This window comes from Puntigrus tetrazona, chromosome 3 (genome assembly GCF_018831695.1).
Source record: "Puntigrus tetrazona isolate hp1 chromosome 3, ASM1883169v1, whole genome shotgun sequence".
NCBI classification, from domain to species: domain Eukaryota; kingdom Metazoa; phylum Chordata; class Actinopteri; order Cypriniformes; family Cyprinidae; genus Puntigrus; species Puntigrus tetrazona.
In genome coordinates this window covers 1,628,220-1,645,719 of record NC_056701.1, presented here as the reverse complement: position 1 = coordinate 1,645,719, position 17,500 = coordinate 1,628,220, and the positions used below count along the sequence as shown (strand labels likewise).

The following is a 17,500-nucleotide window of genomic DNA, read 5'->3' as shown; positions in this document are numbered from 1 at the left end:
GTCATCCCAGCTCAGAGTGATTATAAAGACATAAAGATGTCAGAAGCGTTGACTCGAGCTGGTGTTAGATGTCGTACCTGCACCGCCTGGATCATCTTGGCCACCTCCACTTTAGTCTTTCCTTTCACCGGTTTGCCGTTGACTCCGTGATCTCGTCACCGGCGGCCAGAGTCCCGTCCAGAGAGGCAGGAGTGTTATCAAACACCTGAACACACACACACACCTCAAATGAGCTTCAGTCGAAGACTATTTGAGGACAGCGATGGAGAAGATGCGTGCGTGAAGGTCTGGACCTGGACGATGTAGAGACAGGGACAGAACTGAGCTCCTCCGCCGATGCTGATCCCGATCAGGTTCTGCGAGTCCTTCTTCAGGGTCACCGTCCCGGGAACCGTGGGAATCCTCTGGACACAAATCACACACACGACGGTCAACATTTTCGTAACGCTCAACTCTAAGTGGGACCGACACAGAAGTCTACAAACCCCCCCCCGCCGGATGTGACGTCGAGTAAACGTGAATATTAATTATCGCTGGATGATGTCCGTGATACTCACAGTTTGTCCTCCTCCAGCTCGTAGTCCATGTCCGTGAACATTATCGGCTCTGAACCCTGTGACTGAAGCACAGCAGCGTTAACCCCGCACTCTCAGAGATATATATATATATATATATATATATATATATATATATATATATATATATATATATATATATATATATATTCACTGTCATTGCTGTCGTTGTTATCGTTAGCATGATTAGCGACAGGTGTTTCTTACCGGTCGGTCGACGAGCAGCTGAAGCGTAAAGATGCTCTCAACACATGAACATGTTAAGATAAAGTCTGCATGTTGTGTTTATTCGGTAGACATTGAGCAGCTGCATCTGAACGGCGGTCTGCTGGACGCGTTCTTCTTCTGCGGGTGTTTAGTTGCGACCGGAAACCCGAGCGACTTAGAAAGCGCTTCCGCCTCCTGCTGGCCCGGAGGCGGAAATGATTAAATCGTATATAGTATTATAGTAATTCTATAATTTGGTGGCACTTTGGTACTGAATCAGTTTCGGATGACTACAAAAAATATACCTCCGAATATAATGCTTTTAGGTATATTTGTCTTGAAAATATTAAATAAAACTCTTCCACTACACCCATTGACTGCCTTTGTCTACTGATTCAAACATTCTGTTTGAATTATCATAATATAATTGCGTAATTTTGATCTTTTGTGTATGTTTACTCTATTAAGTAACAGCACGAGTGCATAAATATAATCTTTGTCATTTCTTTAATAAAAAACAATAAAAACAAGTCAGATGTCATGAGATGTGGCTAGCTCTGATCAATTAATGAATAATTAAATATTGTTTTTTGTAACCCTAAACCTACACCTTACAGGAATAAAAAAAGCCATACGTATCCCTCCTGTCCTTTATAGTACAGTAGTAGTTATCATTTATCACTTTTAACAAACAACGATATATATCGTATATCTATAGACGTGCCATAAGCTAGCGTTTGATGTTAGCATCTTGAGCTAAAGCCCAAAATGGTGGGAAACTCTGTTAGGCTTTGCTATGCGTTTCATTGTTAGCAAGTTGATCAGAAGCTAAAAGTTAACGCATGCACTAGTACTATTAACAGATGAAATGTTAAAGAGCTGTGTTTAAATGAACACCCTTTGTTTTCAGTTTGACGTGCTGGTGTTTTTACTCCGGACACAGGACAGATGGCAGAAGAAGCAGAGTCTTCATCGTTTCAGAGGACGTTCCTCATTTTCAGCGTGACAACGTGCCAGAGTTGTGAAAGAAACACGATCACTTTCACCAGTAGATGGCTGCAGAGCTCTGCTGTTTGCTGTTGCTTTTTGACCAATTCACATGCATCAAGTGTTTTTGTTGTTTTTAGTTTTGTCATTTCTCTCTGTGTGTGTTTTCAACAAATGTCAGTAACAACCCGGTAATCCCTGAAAACAACAAAAGATATGTTCAGAAGTTAAGCTGCAAAAGAAAGCAAAGACACCAAAAATTGGAAATCTATGAGTAGTTTGAAAGCTTATCTCGAAATGAACGTCATCAGCTACAGTACCAGGATGATGAGAAGATGAACACGGCCAAGAAACCTCTGGGATCCGATAGGAAATATAAAACTGAAGATCAGAGGAGAGGCCCACAGAACCAGACCTGAGCAATGCATCATATTAAATGCAATACGTTTTAATTTTGTCAATCCATTTTATTGCACGTAGCATCATTTCTGAAATGATCTGTTTTGTTTCATTGGTATGTTGCTGACATCTGCTGAAAATCTCATGTCAGTCGACATGCATTCACTGAGAAAAATGTGAAACTTATTTGCTTGAACATTGTCCAGCACGAGGAGAAGCTGTTTTCTGTTCCTCCACGATTCACTTCCAATGCAGACTCTTTCTTCAAAAACTCTGCGAAGTCAAAGTTTTTACTTTCTGTTTGATAGATCCCAGACACAGTTCTCCTTCTCAGAGATTCAGTCTCTTTCACAATGTCTAGTATCATCTGAACACTTCTCCTCTTCTTTTCTTCCAGGAGTGCTTCTCTCTTTCATTTAAGTGTGTTCAAGCAGTTTCTCTTTTCACGTTTTATTTCTTGAAGAAGAGGTGACCGGACAGCTGAAGAAAATGCGTTTTCTGTGGGAGGACTGAGCACATCATATACACCCCAGTTTATTAAAAAAAGACCAAACTGACCAAAAATCACACCGTGGAGAGTAAATATGAACTATTTCAGAACAGCTGACCAATCAAAATATAATTTTACCAAAACAAAAGAAAAGTAAGTAAATGAGAATATGTGATAAATACAGCTATGTTTACCATTTTTTAAGTATTTAACACTTTTATAAACGTTCAGTACTAAGTAATGCTTCCTCAGTAAGTAATTAAAGAGCTACTTTATGTTTATGCTTTTGGAAAAGGGTCTTTACTATGCTATTATTTAGCGTTTTATGTTTTCTTTTGAGCACAAAAGATGTCCCAAGATACATACATTTGTGATTTCAAGGAAAAACTGGTGAGTTGGAGACCATTTTGGGATTATCAACTGAATATTAAAAAGAAAATATTGATGTACTGTGTGTCTTAAATGGCTTTTTGACATGAAATGAAACATGCTCGCCTTTTAGAAAAACAAAGGCACTGATGTTTTAAGATGGGTTAGTCTTGCCTGAGAAAGCAGTAAGTAAAAGTTTGTCGTGATGAAATAATAATCGCTGTTTTTCAGAACAATTATGTATATTTCAAGGTGCATGGAGAAATTTTATGATGTCCAAAAAGGCACCGGACTTTCAGAACCAGGGATGTGTTTCCAAAAAAGCTGTTGTTAATGACTGAACCATGGCATGATGTTTCCAAGAAAACTAGTTTAGTTCCCCCAAACGGTGTTCCTAGTAACAAAACGGTTTCTAATTTCTGAGGCTAAGGTTTTTAATTTCTGAACTTCCTTCCCTCAGTGGTTCTAGGAACTCGTTCCAGTGCAGAAGCGCTGCATGTTTCATTTTTGCAGCAGCAAAGACGAAATCTTGATCAGATGACGCTATCATTGTCTAATAGTCCATTCGTGCAGTTTTATTAAGTCTACTTGGGCCATATAGGTGAGGTTTTTATCATTGTGGCTCTACAGCCCGCTGTATCTGACACATGCTGCAGTGCATGCTGGGTGCCGGCGTAGTACGCTCTCAGAAACAAAGGTACAAAACCCTTTTCAAAGGAGAAATGTTTGTACCTAATCGGTTCATTTTGTTACCTTAAAGGAACGTGTCAGTACTTCATTTGAAGCTAAAAGGTACAAAGTGTAACGTCGCAGAGACGGCTTTTTATACTTTTTTTATGAGAGTGCACAAGCGCATTATTTTTGCCGTTGTTTTCATTGTGAGTTTAGTTTCTCTTTGTGATCTGTTTATCTCAAAATTAAAAAAAAGTAAAAAACATAAAAAATTAAAGTTACACATAAGCTTCAGTATACTCATAAGCAGAGTATGCATTATATCAGTACTCATTAATTAAAGGGACACCGGCCCAAAACAAAGGTTCCACTAATGAAACGAAACGTCTAATAAAACATGTTTGATTGATTCAGCATTTAGTTCATTCACGAAAACAACTCAGTCATCGATACATCGCACAGAATGAATTCAAACAGCTTAATAAAGTAAAGCCGGTATCCTCAGAGATTTTGTTACTTTTCAATCTTCAGCTGACTTTTTTGCTGTTTGTTTTAAAGAAAAGCCCATTTTTGAGGAGGTCTTTGGAAACACTATTACAGGGTGATTTTGGGAAAACAGGAAGGGTATAAAGGGTACAGCCAGAATAACCTCTTTCTCTTTCGGTCCTGATTCTCTTGGACAAACAGAGAGAAGTGAGTTAAAGTACTACTTTTTTTACGACGGCATGATCACTGTATCGCTCCCAGGGTCTGTTAAATGTCCTGGACGTGGTCAGGGATGTATATTTAGGGGCGAAAAAGCATTTTTTTCTCCTAATCACCCACGCCATGTTCCATGGAATATTAGATCGTTTGTAAAGTACACTAAATCAGATCATTTTGGACTAATTAATAATTTTGATTTATTTTAAATAATTTAGAATTATTGCAGATATAAATATCTATAATATTTACAGTTACATATTTTTTAAGGTGTCCTTGTCACAATGTAATTACACGTTTAAGTAATATTAAGTAATATGCGTAATATTTTTACGGTTTAAAATATGGTTACTTGCATGCAATTATGGATAATTTATTGTACATGTAACGTTATGCAACAAGGACACCTTAAAATAAATAAATACATTGTTACCGCATGTCAGAAAACGGTAATCGTTAGTCATCAATAAAAATAGCTTTTTTCTAATGCTGAGTTTCAAAAGCAACTTCTTCAAGCTTCTCCTTTCAGTATGTGTGGGTCATGTATAGCAAGAAAATGAATAAAACAGGCCCAAATGCTGCGGTGAGAAGATGCTGATAAAGCAGCACGAAAAAAGTAGATTGGTCTCGTGTGAGAAAGATGCTGATAAAGCAGCTGCATTTCTTTGCTGATGTAAGCACTGACTCTTTCATCACCCATCATCTGAGGTCCTCTATCATGAGATAGCCATAAAGATCAAGTATTACATAAGTAGGTACACTAACTGCAACTCAAATACCGCACTGCATTTCAGTATTCAATAGGAGAGAAACAATGGCTTCTAACAGTGCACTATACTCAAAATAATGATGATAAGAGTTTATTATTAAAGATTGCTTTAAGGAGCACATTCATGGCAAACCATTAATTCTCTATCCTTCTCTCCAGCATCCGCTCTTATGAACCCGCAAATGAGGGAAGTGGTGCCCGCTGGAACCAAACTCCTCGCCCTCTGTAGCCGCAAGTAAGCCTCAGATATTAACCAAAAAATGCCGGGCCCCACAACCTGGAAAGATTGGGGCCCAGTATCCGCTCCCCCTCTTTCCATGATAACTCTCCAGCCACGGGCCGGGCCGGGCCCACACCCTCCTCCATCAGCTGTAGGTGAACCAAATACAACCGATAACGGTGATGTGTGTGTGTGTGTGTGTGTGTGTGTGGGCTGATGTAATCAACAACAAAAAATAATTTCTACTCAAACATTAATCAAAAATAAGAATTATTGGTCTCACTTTATATTAGGTGGCCCTAATTAACATGCGCTTGAAATTAATCATTTGGAACATTGCACTTATTACATGCGTGCATGTTTTTTACATTGTACCAATATTTTAAAAGTAAGTAATTACACCCGTGATCAATTTCTGTAACTGCATTTAAAATTACACTGTTGACCCATTCCTTACACCTTAATACCCTTAAACCACCAAACCTGCCCCCTAACCTTACCCGCATCCCACATCAATATTAGCAAAAGTGTTTTTTAGTACAATATGAACGCAGTACAGTAAGTACACAGTAGTTAAGATCACCTAATATGAAGTGGGACCAAATATTGAACTGAGTTACTAAACAATGATGATTACAAATGAACTAAAATCAACATACACAGCAAATGTGCTGTTAAAAGCACTAGAGAAAACGTAACGTTAAAAGTAAATGGACTAGGGTGTGAAAAGCGTCCTGTTCACTTGTTTTCAGAAAACAATACATTGATTTAACTTTTGTTAAGAAAGCCATATCACGAAGAGTGACAATGACCATAAACATTTAGCGACTCATACCTGAGAGAAAGGATGTGAGTATTATTTGTATAATAACATATTAATAACATAGTATAATCAACATATAAATGACAAAAAATATGTGAATTGAGGTCACTCCCTCCAGTCACTGCCTCGCTGCCAGTCCTGGAAAAAAACTTTACTTGATATTTCAAAACCAGCGGGACTCTTTTGTTAAGCGTATTATAAACATCTGCGTCGAGAAGATATCAAAGTATTTCACAGTAAAGACTTTTCTAAACATTCTTAGACATTACTTGTACTATCGTGCAAACATTTATATTATATTGTGTTAATTTTATATTGTAGCATCGGGTTCTTCTTCTGAGGCATAAATATAAAGGTTATTCCTCTCCATGAAACAAACGAATAAAAGGCAAACAAACAGGGAACAAACGAGATACAAAACAAGACTAGAGTAGCACAGGCTAGGCTCTGTACACGCTAAACAATACTCCCGCTGAACAGAGTCTGGAGTATGGCGTGAGTGTGACTGAGTGCAGGTGAGTGTGTGATGAGTCAGGTGTGTGTGTCATCAGTGCAGTGGCTGATGGGAAGTGAAGTCCATGGACTGAAACCGTGACAGATGGGTCATATTTCAGGGATTTGTACAAACGATCTATACAAGCATCTTGATTGGAGACTGAGATGACTGAAAGTTTATTTTCTTTATTTTACAAAAGCGTAATGTTTCGATTATGGTGAGTGCGTACAAAATAAACGTAGCTTAATAGACCCTTTCCATATTTTAAGTGATCTATTTTAAGCGATTTATTTTTCCAATCATAAATGACTGGGCGCCAAGACCTTTTCACTCTCATCTGGAAAATGCATAAGTGCTCCAATCAGCAACCCGATATAGTTAACGTCGGCCATTTTTAAGGAGATGGAGTGGTTATGGTGAAACTTCCACACATTTTTCGAAGCCCTGGATATTCTCTTTGCAGGACACCTAGACTTAAATCTGGTACATGCAAGGTCTCAGAAAATCAAGAGTAAATTGCCCAAATAGCCCATGGCCCTGCATCAGTGTGACTGAATAACATCACTCAATACATACACAACCCCTTTCTCCCTCTCCCTCTTTCCCATGCTTCATTATAAGATGGACGGGTCTGAACTTCAGCAACAGGTACTTCCAGACATCCATGAGCAACCTCAAGACAACTGGTGTGTCTTCAACTTTCATTTTATGTTGTTTTCTAACTTCTGAATGTCTCATATATTTAATCTGTCTTAAATCTTTTCATAGCGCTGTTAAAGACCATGTGAAAGAAGAAACAGGTGGTGGATAAACAGGTGGTGCCACTCAGGAAATCCTGTAAGTTACTCTGTCTGTAAAAATGATCTTAAAGACCACACCTCAACATGACTTTACTTGTGCTACTACATTATTCACGACTGCAGAAGCCTGTTTTATTAAATGTTTACCAAATACGCCAGTAATTTTCTTTATATTTGACAGTTATTTCGGACAGATATTTTACACAGTTTTACACTGTAAGCTTTGTTTTAAATGAACTTTAAAATGAACTCTCCTTGAGTTTGGCTCTGCACTCAAGAGTGTTAAAATTGACACTGAAACAGCGTTAAGTTAATGAGTGATAATTGACAATTATTGAAGATATCTGAATTTAATAAGTACTGAAAGTCACTGAAAGAAGTCACAAATGGAAATTCACCATTATTGTGATCAGTGCTAGTTCGGATATTGACCCTTGGTTTTCAATATCAGCATTTGTTTAGCTGTTGAGTTACACAATTTCCCTCATTACCAGCATTACCAAGACAACCATAGTTAGCATGCTTCTGGGAAACACACCCTTGGTTAGTGATAAGTGAAACTAGCAATGCTGCTTGTTTTGGACTCACCTGCTTAGATCTCAAGTGATTTAATGTCTTCTTTTATCTTCAGCTGATTTTATCACCTGGAAGTGAGTTGTAGTTCTTGTGTTTCTCTTGTTTATATTTTCTTCAGTAATGCTATTTGTTCACAGCAGGTTTCATTACTAATCATCATTTGATGAATGACTTAATTATCTAAAAATATAAACAGTTTTAACACTAGAGTGGCCCTCTATAAGACAACAAGCAGTGTTAAGTTCATTTTTTTGGATCCTCATTGTTAAATTCTGCACCTTTCTTATTGCATTGTCCACTGAATCAGCTTCTTCCTGAATCTTTCCATCCAGTGACTCCTCCTCTGATGGTTCACACAAGAGTAACAACCAAGAAGGCCTCGAAGAATCGCAGGACCTGCTGCTGTTGCAGCATCTCCAGCTATTGCTCCTGCTGCTAACTCCGTAACTGCTGCAAATGCTCCTCTTGCTGTCCTAACTGCTGTAGCTGCTCCAACTGCTGCAAATGCTCCTCTTGCTGAACCCTAACTGCTGTAGCTGCTCCAACTGCTGCAAATGCTCCTCTTGCTGTCCTAACTGCTGTAGCTGCCCCAACTGCTATGCTCCCTCTGCTGCCCTAACAGCTGTAGCTGGCCTCAACTGCTACAAATGCTCCTCCTGCACCAACTGCTGTAGCTGCTCCCCTGTTGCTCCTGCTGCAGCACATGCTCCTCTTGCTGCCCTAACTGCTGTCGCTGCCCCAACTGCTGCAGATGCTCTTCCTGTTGCATCGACTGCTGCAGCTGTTCTTCATTCTGCAGCTGCCTCAAAAGCTGCTGCTGCCCTGCTGCCGTTGCCTCAAAGTCTGCTGCTGCACCTGCTGCAGCTGCCTCAAATGCTGTTGCCGCTGCCTCAAATCCTGCTACCGCTGCGTCAAATGCTGTTGCTCTTGCTGCTGCTGACAGCTGTGGCTTGGATTTTAGCCAATTCTTGTACCCTCTCAAGCACATAAATTTTGTATTTCTCATTGTTAACTTTTGAAGGCTTTTTCCATTGTATTATACTCAATCAGCTTTTTCAGCACCTTTCCAACCAATGATTACTCCTTTAATAGCTCGAGCAGCTCCTTCTGGCCAGAAGACTTGGTTTAAAGTTCTTAAGGAATAAGACATTATATGTCATGTGTCTTATGAACGTATTACTTTCTTCACTCTCATGTTTGGTCTCATTTGAATGGTCTCAGTGCGATTGAGTAAATTGGTCTCAATTTTACAGAAATCACTTATATTATGGAGAAGATTGAGAACTTGATAGAACTGTGTTCTGTTGAGAAGGAGGTGTATCCTCCTTTTAAGTCTCTGCACGTGTTCCAGCCAGGTGTGACACTGGAGCACGGGAACCTAAACACCAAAAAAGGTTTATACAACTACATTTGGGATCTCTTTGTCTGGTCTGAGTATATAAGGAAAGTGACAAAACACAACAAGATGATTTATAGCCAGATCGGCCCATGTAGTGTCGTGTGTCCTCACACGCCACACTATGTACTTTTCTAAAGACCAGGTATAATGACCTTTTAAGTTTGTTTTATTTTGTTTTGTGTTATTTTCAGTTCCCTGTTAATCAGTTGTACAAATGTCTAATTTGACCAATTTGGAGAACCTATTCTTGCCTGGCAAAATAAAGCCTTAATCTTGATTTAGCTTATAATGTTGTCTGAAATAACTTTTCTAGTAGGTTAGTGACTTCTGAGGTTTGAGGGTGAGTCAGATCAACGATCAGTGGATGGAGCCAGGACACGTTTTGAGATCTTGACTTCTGGCCACCAAACTGGCTTAGCATGCTATTACTTAGGAACACATAAAAATGACTCTTTTTGAGTCTATCGAGGATATTTGAGTCTTAGCCTCTGACCAAGACCTGGACTAGCCCAGATGTGTTGTGAGTCTGTTCTGGCCAAACAAGGTCTCTGAGCGACCCAGACTCCTAACGAACGATAAGTCTAAACTAGGAAATATTGTAGTTAATTAATGATCCAAATTTAATCACAACTAGAGGGATCAGGAGTTACATTTAAATAAATATAACTAAAATCACGAAAGATTGGAGAGTCAGATAAAATTATGTATAAGGTCAGTACTACAATTAGAAATGCAAAAGATTAATAAATATCAGTGATTTTTAATGAGACGCCAAAGAAAAGACCGAACACTCATTGACCTTCTCGACCAGAGCCTCTGGATTCCGCTTCTGCAGGAAAAAGGGGACGCTTACACTGTTGTGTATGATTCAGGACTGTTTCTCTCAGTTTGATTCCCTTGTGATTCGGGCATCTGGAACTCTGATTGTTTGCTGCCTGCCCCCTAACATTTAGCCGGTATTGTTTATGCTTCTGGTTTGCCTCTGATACCCCTGTCATCGATCTCTAACCATTGCCTGTTTGAATTTGTCTGTTTCAATAAAACACTGCACATGGATTCTTTTGCCTCTGATTTCTGGGTAACACCCACACTGGTACTGTCATGGTGTCATAGGGAAGGAGCACATGACGAAGACATTTAATTGTCTTTATTAATCCACAGAAGGAAAACTCAGGCTGACAGCAACTACACATATACATTGACGAGGACAAACTTACACTGAATAAACGTGATTTGCATTGCTGTTATATTAAACATCTTGAACTAGTACTTTCTAGTGTGTTTGGAAAGTCATCCCTTAGTATTTAATTGAAATTAATTTAATTTTAATTTAAATTATTGTTGCATTGTTGTATGTTATACTTGCAATAATTTAAGACTCTAGAAGCAGCCAACTGAATACACACAATACTTTCTAAGGATGGCCATGGATGCAAAAACTGTGCAAAACTGTGCAAAAACTGAGACGTCTTTTTCCATTTTGTCATCAGTTGTCATCTTTGACAGGAGGATTCAAAAGAATGGTCTAGAAAATGACATCATGACTTCAAGAGCTATTACTGTCTATTACCTGTAAAAAAACACCACAGCTAGAGAAGAAAAAACTACACACTGTCCATTCTACCTCTTGGCAGAAATTTAGTGGAGTAAAAATGTAATGATATTAGTGTTTAAATGTAGTGTTGAAGTCATAAGTTTCCAGAACAAATTAACTCAAGTAAAGTACAGATACTCAAAAATGTACTTCACTACTACTCGGCCTGGAATGTGCAATCATGTGATGGAAATTCCTGCAAAGCAGAGACATCATACACGCTAAGAGCTATTTCTCTGACACAAGAGAGCTTATCTCATACAATACAATGCATTTTCCTGCATTTATAAGGTAGGTTAAGCAAATAGCACATACTGCTCTACGTGAACTACCTCATGTGGATGGAATGTTATGCATACATTTATTGTAATTAAAATGTGTTGTTTATACTCAAAGTAAACAATATATATATATCCAATATATATATCCTTCTGTAATCAAATGAGCCAGCTAATATCTAAAACCTGGAAAGTGCTTAGCTTATTCAGTAGTCAGTAGTGCTCCAGGGTAGAGCTGTGACATATCGCTTTAGCTCTCCTGGAAAGGAGTGTCCCTTGCACCTAAAAACAGAAACATGGGGAGGGGCAGTTGGGAGGAGGTTTAGGTGGAGGATGAACCCCAATGGGTCAGAAAACAAACTGAGTCCAATAGAGAGAGAAGCCATGGAGAGGAATGGCCCAACTCCAGATGACCGACTGATGGCAGCGGCGGAAGAGCCCGGGGCAGGAGAACAGAGAGCTGAAGAGCCAGGGAGACACTGAGGATCCGGAGGGCCTATGTGCGGTCACTGGAGAATCTTGAACCTTATCTGGGCTGACTAGGACCAGCGGGACTCCGGGCTGCTGGACAGAAGGGCCAGGTCGCACTCCAAATCAATATGCCAGTGATTTGATTTAGCTCCTCTAGATCTAGAAGCCCCAGATGTATAAAAATCTCACTCTCAGCCTGGGTGCAGTGGGTGGAGCTCCACTCCTCACTCTCCCATGTGCCAGGCTCTCTCCACCCGTGGCATGCTCTGTTGCCACCTCAAGCACCTGTTGTGACGCTACAAGCTTGGGTTCCGAGGCGACTTTTCTGCTCTGTTGCTCCATAAGGTAATGGCTCCTCAGTCGCAGGGAACTGCGGCTCTCCATCACTGTATATCCAGGCTGTGTCTCCATGCAGCGGAGATGGTGGGCTGGTTGGAGTGGAGTGTCGTGGTCAATGAACTGAATAGTCATTGATGAATGGCTTTCCAACACCGACTCGATGGAGCGGCATTGCTCTCTCAAGGACCATCCCGGACAACTGCACTCATGTGGAGATGTTTAGTCCCATTAAGGGAAAGCGGCTGTATCCGGGTATTACATGCAGCAAGAGAGGTACACAAAATCCTCTCTGTGGTCCTCGAGAGAACAATCCCCTGCTCCAGCAGGAGGATGAGGACTTTGGGGTAAGACATCCGGGATAAGTAACATTTTAAAAAAATGGTCAAAATGTAGTAAACAAAAGAGGCAGGAAAAACACACCACAGAGCTACTGTGATGGTCAGTCTTCTATCACAATACAGTGCTGCAGAGACACTCCAAGGATAAGGAGGTTAACTAAAAGTAATTTAAGACAATCTAAACATAGAGCCAAATCCAGACTGAATATTTGCACACACACATAACATCACATAGTGACAAGTTAGATCGGACAGTTAAACACAAGACATGATTAACTGTTTAACTCAAGACAGAAACTTAGGCTGAGCACTACAGAGCACATGGGCATTGAAACAACATCATATAAGTCCTGGGACGTGACAGATTTATACAAAGGGAATCTTACAGACAAGACAATAAAGAAATCCCCCATGTTTCTCTCCCATTGTCATTTTGGATTTCCTTTTTCAGAACCTGTCTCAGGCCCAGATTCACCTTTTTCAAACAAACATATTCCCGCTTGAACTCTCCTGAATATACTTTTCTGTTGGTTGTAAATACAGTTCAAAATCAGAGTATCCCTTATCAGTCTTATAATAACCTTGGATGGCTGCCACCTTCCCAAGCTTGAGTGGGAAGCAGATGTCTAAACTATTTTATCTTTTGATGTCAATTGCTCCAGAAACTTTGATTGTTGCTTTCTGCTTCATCATTTCTTTGATGAGGAAGTGGAAGTGTAAACTCTTCTTTGTCCTCTTAATAATCTAAAAACAATTATCATTGTCCTCCACCCTTCTTCCTACGCAACCTCCAGCGTGTGAATTTAGATGTTTTCTAGGGAGCTGGATGGAAGTAACATTTAATAGATAATAGTAATTAGTGTGTGGATGGAGAGACAAAACATGTGAGTCAAAATGAGAGAAAAATATGTGAGTTTATTGTACACAAACAGGGAAAACAAGAAACAATGTAAGAATATCAATGGTATTGTGAGAAATAATGGCAATATATATAAAAATATAATATATATTTATATATATATATATATATATATATATACAAAACATCTTCAAAGATTGAAAAGAAAAAAAACACAATTCTAGCTTCTGTATTTGAACTCAGCACTATAGGACAGTGAGGAATTTGCCTTTGAATAAATGTAAGGCACGTCATTGCCAGCCTACCTCACACTGTAATTTTTGGACTTGGACTGTATTTAATTTTCCTTATAATTCTAGACACATAAGCTTGTTTGAATGTTTTGAAGAGGGTTACAGTAAGAACTTGTTGGACACATCACGAGTGTATTTCTGTGCCAAATCTCACACCTTTAGAGTTTGTAACCCTTGGTTTCTGTAGACAAGACTTAAGCCTAGTCCTAGACTTACAGTATAAATTTTAGGCTGTTTCAACTCAGAGAACCTGAAAATTGCTTAAATTTCCTGAAGTTGAACTGGCTAATAATCCTGTAGTTTAGAGCTAAGCGCTGTCCTGTATGAAACTTGGTTTATAAATTTCAAGCGTCCTATATGCTTGAATTTGGCTGCAATGCACAGAACTTACTGAAGAGGAATCTGATGAAACTAAAAAGAATTGCTATAGTCTTCATTCATAGTGCTTTAGATCAACGATTCCTCTATTCCAGTCACTCTCCATGTTTTGTTTATTTCTCTTATACGTATCAGACATTTTATAATTCCAAATGCAGGTGCTCTGCAAAGTGGACAATCGGGATATTGCACAATGAATTTCAATTGATTGCCCATATGTTCCAATCAAAATGTGTACTGAGAAGTGTGCAGGGCGTGAATTTAAATGATATCAAATTACAGAGAGTACTATCACTTGTATCTATGTGTGAAAGACGTTGCACAAGTATAAATCCGTGAGATAGTATGTCCAGTAAACTTTAGCAGACTTCCCTGCTCACTAAATGAGGAGCAATAGAAGCATGAGTGTAGAGAGCATATCAATCAAAAAGCTGTTCATGCACACAGTGCTCCTGTATAGGAAGCTGATGATCTGGATCAGGTGTGTTGACAAAAAGATACATACCAAAATACAGAGCAGAGGAGTACTGGAATTGAGGAACATTTGCATGTCCCCTTTTAAAAATTAGTTTTTCAAAGGCTTTTGAAAATCTTTTTCGATTATCAAATGTACAGTATTGAGAGAACTGAGAATTTAATGTGATAAACAAAATGACTTACAAATGAGAGGAACTAAATGTATTTATCCAAAGTCTCTAGAGAAATGTGTTTAGTGTATGCTCTTCCATTCATGGGGATCTTACCTTGTCCATCCGAAATTTTTACTGTAGTATTTTTTCCAGATCTTTCTAGAAGTGACACACAAACCATTTCCAGTAGGGCAGATTCAGATGAGATCAGAGGTGATGCTCCACTTTGCATAATCTTCTCCTGCTGTTCTATAATCTCTCAGAGGACTTTTGTAATTCATTAGGACTAAAAATATAGAGCACTGTTTGCTATTGCTGATGTGCAGATATGCTGGGCGAACAGGTGCTTACTTTTATTCAAATATTAATATTCCGTTTAGTCCTATAACACGATGAAAAGGAAACACTGTGAGTCTGCATCATGGTTTTCTATAGTGTTGAGTACCAGATGTGCTTTACAGACGGACACTGAAACCCAACAGCATTTGTGCAGAAGCTGATCAATCAGAAGAAACATCTGGCCTGAACTTGTAATCCAAATTTACTGGAAAGGTATTTTGTGTTGAATCTACTGTTGATGTCTGACATTGCATAGCAGGAAGTTCTTGTCTTATCACATCTTCTAGGAGGTTAGAATCATCAACATCATCATGTTTGACTCCACTGGAAGTCTTTTTCAGAGAAGATCAGCTCGTCTGAGGCTGCTGTGTGAAACTCTTCAACCACAAACCAGCATTTTCTCTCTTTTAGACATGATCAGTAAGCCATGAGCTGCCTCAAAATCTTCTGCTGCAGGAGTTTTAATGTTCCTCCTTCATCTTAGGTAAAACACTGACACTAGACTTATCATTGATGTAGCGATTGGCTTCATCTCTGATGCAAACACGAAGTAATCTCTGGGTGTATTAATGTAGTTCATGTATTTGTCAAAGATTCTCCTCTTCTGCCAGTATCTTTAGATGTATTTCTCAGATTTGATCTGTTTCATTCAGTGATTCACAGTTGATCTTATTTCACCTGTCAGATCTCTGGCAGTCTTCTTATGAGCCGCTCTGCTCGTGGGCTCTTTTCAGTTTCTGGCAGTGATCTCTCCAAGAAAATGGCAGCTGATGCAGCTCATACGGCTGATATTACAGAAAATATTGCCAAGTACTCTTCCTTTTCCTTTCCAAATGAGAACAGGATCATTGGCTTCCTAGACAGTCTTTGTTGATCAGTGATATTCTCCTTTGCTCTCTCTGACAGTGTAAAAGATCTAAATCTAGAAAGAACTGTTTCTTGAATACACTATTTCACTTATCCCTTCCCACAGTGTTCCGTTACTCTCGTCTTTATGCCAATCTGTAAGTTTTGAATACAGCTGATGTATACCCCATCTTGAAATGTTAAATGACTGAATCATTGTGTCTGTCTGATGAAGCAACATCTGTGACTAATGAATTTGATCTGGGCTTCATCTATAGACAAACTTTGAGCATGTCAAATATGATGCTTTTACTGTTCGGCAAGGGCTCTTTGCAGTATCTCTAATCTCTTTTTTGTCAAATCCTCTTAAAATAGCATATTCCACAATAACTTCTCACATTTAAAATATTGTATTCCTGCCTTCTTTTCTCTCTATTTCTGAGGAGACATAACCCTAAATATATTTCCACTGAAGCCTTTTTACATCTGCTATTATGTCAATGTTTTTGATTACTAGAGTTTCTCTAATGATCTTCATTTTACGCTCTATTTGCCAAAACAAATCAAATTCTTTTTCAGTGTTTCTTCATTTTTGCTTTGTAAGTTTTAGAACCAAGTTCTTTGCTCTTTTCATAGGAAATGTTTTCATGATGTATCCTCTGAGCATCTATCTTTTCTTCGTCTCTCTGTTGAAGAATCTCACTTAATTTTCCTTTGTTTCTTTCACAATGCTTTCCTGAACATCTCTAGTTTGATTTCAAATGATGATTTCCAAGTGAATCAATATATTTGCATCTATCTTTCTCAAAGAATTCTGTCATTGATTTTCCACTTCTTCACTCATTTCCTTCATTTCTCTGTGAAAGAGCAGATTTCTTCAATCATGAATTGCTTCATTTCTATTTTATTTGCTGCAGTTGTTCTCAATTTTCCATCATGGCACTACAGAAGTCCAGGACCACTTGCTGTATTTAGTCTCCAGTTTTCACAGCAGACTAGAAATCTCAGAGAATTTCTGAGACTAAAGACAAATTGTTCCCTTTATAAACATCCCAGAGATCTTTAATGCAAACTTTTAAGTGTACCAGCATCATTTATCAGATTTCTGCATGAGACATAATGATTTTCTTAAGTTCTTGAATATTCTCACAGTAGATTGTTTGAGTGAGTGCCATTGGTGAGTTTCCCTTCCAGAGATGAACAAAATATGTCACATCTTTCTGAACATCAAATCTAATTATATCTGCTAGAATATTCTGCATCATAGACTTCCTCTTGTAGCTAGTTTTGTCATTTCATCCAGTTTCTCCTGCAGTCGTCTTCTTGCCTCATATTTTCTCTTCCAGCTGCTTGATGTCACCAGAACTTCTGATGCACAAACACACACAGCTGGGATTCAGTTTGACCTTCTTCATCCTCAGAGGCTTGAACAATAATCTCAAGAATCCTGCATCTCAGATGAGTTTTCTCAAAATGTTGATCAGAGTCAAATTTGCAGAGACCAACAACAAATGTGGCCAGTTCATTGTCATGATCCTTTTATTGATCTTCCAGCCAGTTCTAGAGCATAGAGCCTTCAGTATCAACAACAAGCATATAGTCGAGATTCATCTGTGTTTTCATTTCATCTGAGACTCTGACCAGCTGCATGA

The 17,500-nt window shown here is 38.8% G+C and overlaps 1 pseudogene; it reads right to left on the bottom strand.

Annotated features, from left to right (window-relative positions):
* LOC122332937 overlaps positions 1 to 9,091 on the bottom strand; it is a 13,020-nt pseudogene extending 3,929 nt beyond the window's left edge.
* Between the last annotated feature and the right edge of the window lie 8,409 nt (positions 9,092 to 17,500).